Here is a 5,688-nt window from a genome sequence, read left to right as displayed (position 1 = left end):
TCTGCACTTGGAGGCCCAACAATGTCTACGAGAAAAAGGTTGTATAGTAGACATCAGAGGGCGCCGGAGCCAGGCCGTCGTGCCTGGCAGATCGACCTCGAGTCCACTGAGGACGACGACAATGACCCGTCGGCCCGCACGGGGATGAAGAAGAAGATGAAGGCCAGCGGCTCGACCAGCCGCTCCGCACGTTGGTGACGGCCGCCGCGGTCGGCCGGTTTCCGTTGTGTACCCCCAATCCCCCTTCTGCATTCCGATCTTGCATGTATGAACTCGTATGAACTGCTATGAACTAGTATGAACTACCCCTATCCTTATCTACCTCCATTCCCCATTCCCCTCCGTCGTGGATCGAATCTATCGCCGTGGATCGAATCTAGCGTGCGTGCATGTCGAAGAGAGAGAAGTGCTTACCGCCATTGATGGAGTCCGGTGATCTTCTTCCTCTGCTTCGATCCGCCGCCGCCGGTGATGGAGTCCGGTGATCTTCTTTCTCTGCTCCAATCTGCCGCCGCCGATGAGAGTTGGGAGACTGGGGAAGAGTGGGGAGAGGGAACGGTGAGGGGCGATGAGGCTAATAACTGCCGGCGCTTCGAGAAGCAACACGGCTTCTCGAGCGTGGCCGCATGTGTGCAGCCGCCGCCGCCCACATGCACCGCTCGGGCCTGGCCCTGAAAAAACTGCCGATTCGTGCATTTACAATGAGCCAGGCTTGAAGATGCTTTAAGAAGCGTGTGATACAGGCCCAATAATATATGCGGACCATCAAACAGGCTGATCACTTCTCACACGGGATTGATTGAGACTATGCAGGCAACCAAACACGCTTTTAGTGGGGCCGGCGGAGTCGCACGGGTCCTGCGTCGCATTTCATAGGAGCTCGCTCCACTAAAAAAAGAATCGCTCGCTCCACTAAAAAAAAAAAGAATCGCTCGCTCCTGGCACGCTCGTGAGAAGCTGGCCATCGATTCCTGGCAATGGAGTGGAGAATTTCAATGGCGCGGCTCCACCACGTTCTCTCCCGCGCGCTCTCCTCCCAATGCCTCATTCGCCCCTCTCCGCCCCCTTCGTCAGCGCGCCCGACTCTCCCGCTCCACTCTCAGCCTCCTCGTCCCCATGGTCGCAGCCTACCCCCTTTCCTCGCCGCCGCCTCGCGGTACTACGCGTCATCCATATCCAGACGGCGGCGGCGCGGGTCGGCGCCGCCGATGCTGCCGAGGCGGAGGACAGCCGGGAGGAAGGGCCCCATCGAGCTCAACGTGCAGATTGGTATCGAGGAAGCCCTCCCCGACGACCCCCTCGTCCTGGTGATAGCTTCCGCACGCTATTTTCGCTCCTTGGATTTGTTTAATTCATAATAAATTGTCTCTAATTACGAATGGCGACGCAGAGTATTGCAGAAGCACTTCGAAATGACGGTGGGAAGGCAACGAAGTTGTCACTCCACAATCTGGACAATTCGGAGTACACGACCAGAGACCCTTGTATAAGCAGTGTGGATAAGTACGATAGCGTTGATGTCTCCCTACTGCTTTGTGATGACGGTTTCATCAGGAAGCTGAACAAGGAATGGAGGGATGAAGACCACGCGACGGACGTTCTGTCCATGTCGCAGCATATCCCAGGGCTCCATATTCCCATTGTAAGACGTGCTGTTGAACTAGTTTATCTGTTACAGATGTTTCTGTCAGATCTTATTATTTACTTGTTGTTTTCTGTTCAACAGCTGCAACTAGGTGACATAGTAATTTCTGTTGAGACAGCCCGATGGCAAGCAGAAGAGAGAGGCCATACACTTCCTGATGAGATAAGAATTCTCATGGTTAACCTCTCTGACTTACTGCTACCATCACATTTGCTTTCCTTATTGGGGTGCCCGCGTGTTTCTGTTTGTAGTTGTGTAGGTCTTGTCTGATTTATCAGTGAGCTCCTATTATAGTTTGAACGGTCACAATAGAAAAATTAGTGCTATGTTTGTGTTTACTTCATCGGTTTTTATTTTGAATTAGTGCTATGTTTGAAAGTTGAAAGTTGCATACCAAGACAAACATTCAAGTTTTGTCTATTGGCTTGACCGCGTGACTATCTTCTGTGTACAAATAATTACTTAGATGCTACTTCTGGTGTATCTTGTGAAGAAATCTCCATGTGTTGTTCAGTGTTGGAATAGGTTGAAGCTTGCGAGCCTATTCTATGCTAACCAACTTATATTCATCAGGTTCATGGATTATTGCATTTATTGGGCTTTGATCATGAACTCAGCGAGGAGGCTGAAGAAGAGATGGAGAAGGAAGAAGAACAAATATTAAATACTCTTGAATGGAAAGGGAAAGGACTCATTAGGAGTGCATACCATTTCTGTACTGATAGGTCGCCCTTGCAGATTATTTTTGTGTGTTTTTTCTTTATGTGGGTTGCCACCTGTTTCTTCTCACTGGCGTACCTCTGAACTTTTAATATGTAGAAGCCAATAGATAAAATGAGTTTACGGGAGGGTCATCAGCCAAAACTGACCCATATAATATGTGATATAGATGGAGATGGTGAGTTGGCGAAGCATCAAGAAGTATACTGTTTATGCTGGATCTTACCAACTTCTAGCAAGTAACTTCTTTGCAAAAATATTAAGGTACTGTTGTTGATTAGGAAGGATGCCTACGTTCAGAATCGATAGAATCTTTGAGAGAGGCAATATCATGGGGAGTAATTGTTATCATGCTTACTGGCAAGGTGGGTTTTACTCTTATATATTCATCATGAATGCAAAGCTATTCGGCCGTCCAATGTGAATGGCCGTGATCTGAGGTTAAGGCTAGTTCCTGCTCTTTCCTTAACAGTATTACTGATTATCAATGGTACGGGTAGCTTTCCCACAACATAGAGTATGTTGAAGTAGTCTTGATGTCTTGATGAAAGCTGAAAGTTATTTCAGTAGGATGTTAGTGCTTCTATGTAGCTTCTTATCTTAGTTGCGGTTTAATTTCAGATGGAATTCATATAATGAGCAATATAATTTAGACTTGTGATGAGTTACAGCTGACTATTTGTGATATTAGTCTTAAGCACACTATGAAGTTTTGTAAGAAATGCAGAAGCAAAGCATGTAAATATTCAACATAAGATGACTACATTTTTAGTATAATTGTATTTTTTCGAAAAGGTAGTATAATTGTATGTTTCTAATATTTTCTTGATTTTCATCCCTTTTAATTAGAACCGTGCTTCCACCAATAGCAACCTTCAAGCTTCTTAATTTAGAAGGTAGAGATGATTTTATATCGGAGAGTTCACCTGGTATATTTCTACAGGTACATCCTCTCCATTTTTACCCGAATAGTTGTAGAAATTGGAAATTGGTTATCAAGGCCACACCACACTGGCTTTGTGCCAGTGTTCTTTTGGCACCCATATCCATCTTTGTCGAACTAGACATGTCTGGACATTCGAGTAAAATTTTATGTGTCCAATTGCTCTACTGAATCAGGCACCCTAATCCATTGTTAGACTGCAACACCCTTGGTTCCTATGAGAATAACCGGCTAACCCTGCTTTATGTCATCTATGCTTTTCTACTGTATGCTTGTGTGTGTGTGTGGGGGGGGGGGGGGGGGGGGGGGGTTCTGCTCATGCCTGTGTGTAATTGCCCTTCTATAAGAGAAACTTTTCAAAGTTTTGGCCAATCCATGCGAGTTGTTTCTTCAGCTGCGTAATATGTAGTACACCACCTTCATTACATATGAATGTAGAACCAAATTTATTTATTTTGCAAGCCTATGCAGGAGGATAGGATAGAAGGAAGTAAGTGCCGAGCCCTCATCATTGTCAGTCTTTATACTTGTTTGAACAATGGTAAGAATGTTTTTTTTCAATCGACATTTTACCCTTATAAAGTTATATTTTGCTATCCTCGATCCAGGGTTCACTTGTATATGGGGAACATGGCCAACTTACTTAGAGCAAACCTAGATGTGGATATATGCAAGGAGGTAGTGATTTACAGTATGTCAGCTGATTACTTTCTGCTAGCAGCTGTACTTTTGTCAGAATTTTAGTGCTGCGCCTGCCCATCTTCCATCGAACTTTTAATACTTTGCCTGCTGTTCTTTTATTAGGAGGATTTGCAGGGCATTTATTTGATTCTCGTCTATTCTTTATAGTGAATGTGGATGTTAGGCATGAAATGTGCTATCCTTGAGCTTGAATCATTTTTGTATCAGTTGTCGACTTATTAAGGTTATGCGTCCCTTTTAGCGATGTATAAGATTGTCAGATATTATATTTAAATTCCTTTTGTTCCATTTGCAGGCATGTTTGTACTCCTTGAAGCATAAAATTCCTCTTGTTGCATACTGTGAGGAACAATGTTTGAACATCCTTCCGTCGACTTGTTGCACACTGTGCACCGTGAAACCAAGGTACAGTATTTAGGTTTTTGCTAGAATAACTTCACTTACCTTCCTTTCTAACCATGTTAAGCAGTTGAGCCAACATTGAGATTATGTCATAGGTAAAAGTGATGCCTTCAGTTGAGGACCTTTTGGAATATTCATCCATTCAGGTTTGTTAATGTAACTATGGCAAGTGCAAAGTGGATATGCCATTGGATGATGAGTTTTTCTATATTTGGATCAGTTTCGTTTAGCGTGAACTTACACGGTTTACTTGCATTTGCAGAAGTTGCTGTTCCTTGGCGATGCGGAGGAAGATTTATCTGTCCTCAGACAACGTTGCTCGGGACTAACGGAAGGGAAAGCATGTGTTGTCAAAGAGCAGCTAAATGCACTTGAGATTGTTCCCCTTAATGCTTCAAAAGGTGGTGGTCTAAGGGTTCTACTTGATCATCTCGGAATAACTGAAGACGTATGAATTTGTTCCCATCAATGAACTGCATTTACTGTTCCTTTTGTACCTTATTTCATCTTCTTCATTTTTGAAAGGAATGCAGTAGGGGAATCCCCTGCAGAGATTTTGTATCTTATTTCATCTTTGTATTGTGCTCGCTTAGAAAGCATCGCCACCACCATAATGTATTTACAGCTAGTATGTCTGCTTATGCAGTCTGATCTTGAAGCTATTGGAGACTACCAGATGGCTAAGCAATAAGTGATCCAACTGACATGATTACTGAAGCATTCTTTAGCAAGAGTGTGCTGATGATAGCTTCAGATATTCTAGGAAATGGAACATATGGAACATATGGAATGCACAAAAGACAATGTATTGTGGTCCAGGAACTACGAAAAGTCGCAAGTTTGTGATACCATCCTTTAGGGCTGGCTACGAAAAGGTTTTGCGCATTTTTTGTACCTCGGGGAAGGGATGTGGGTGTGGAGTGGAAAATTTCATGTCTACTTCAGGTAATGTGGTTTTAAAGTTTAAAATTATGTACTTGTAGTATTTTCATTGGTTTTGACGAGAACCTCCTCTTGTTGAACAGAAAAGAAAACAAGACGAGCCTATCCATGAAGAAAAACACCAACTGAAGGCACATTTTTTAACTTGTGATGACCTAATAGGAATTTTCTTGTGGCCCTTGATTTTGATGAACATGCCATTGGTCAATACTGTTTTTTCACAGTATAATTGCTCCTCAATCAATGGTTCCTCTACCATCTGGCGGATTTTTTGTTGTTGTAAGAAAGTAAGAAGAGAATAGATGGTGTTAGAAGGGAGAGAGAGGATTGGTGG

The 5,688-nt window shown here is 43.8% G+C and overlaps 1 pseudogene across 1 annotated transcript; it reads left to right on the top strand.

Moving 5' to 3' along the window:
* Positions 1-890: 890 nt before the first annotated feature.
* On the top strand, positions 891-5,357 carry LOC125546744 (endoribonuclease YBEY, chloroplastic-like; annotated as a pseudogene). Its single transcript, XR_015618445.1, has 12 exons — positions 891-1,307; positions 1,391-1,642; positions 1,727-1,822; positions 2,219-2,392; positions 2,465-2,543; positions 2,630-2,730; positions 3,215-3,308; positions 3,917-3,986; positions 4,306-4,415; positions 4,508-4,558; positions 4,675-4,860; positions 5,059-5,357. The product of XR_015618445.1 is annotated as an endoribonuclease YBEY, chloroplastic-like (transcript).
* Positions 5,358-5,688: the final 331 nt, after the last annotated feature.

Source organism: Triticum urartu, chromosome 3A (genome assembly GCF_056163025.1).
Source record: "Triticum urartu cultivar PI428250 chromosome 3A, HENAU_Tu73, whole genome shotgun sequence".
NCBI lineage: Eukaryota > Viridiplantae > Streptophyta > Magnoliopsida > Poales > Poaceae > Triticum > Triticum urartu.
The sequence above is the reverse complement of the archived record's forward strand: the minus strand, read 5'-3'. Positions and strand labels throughout refer to the sequence as shown.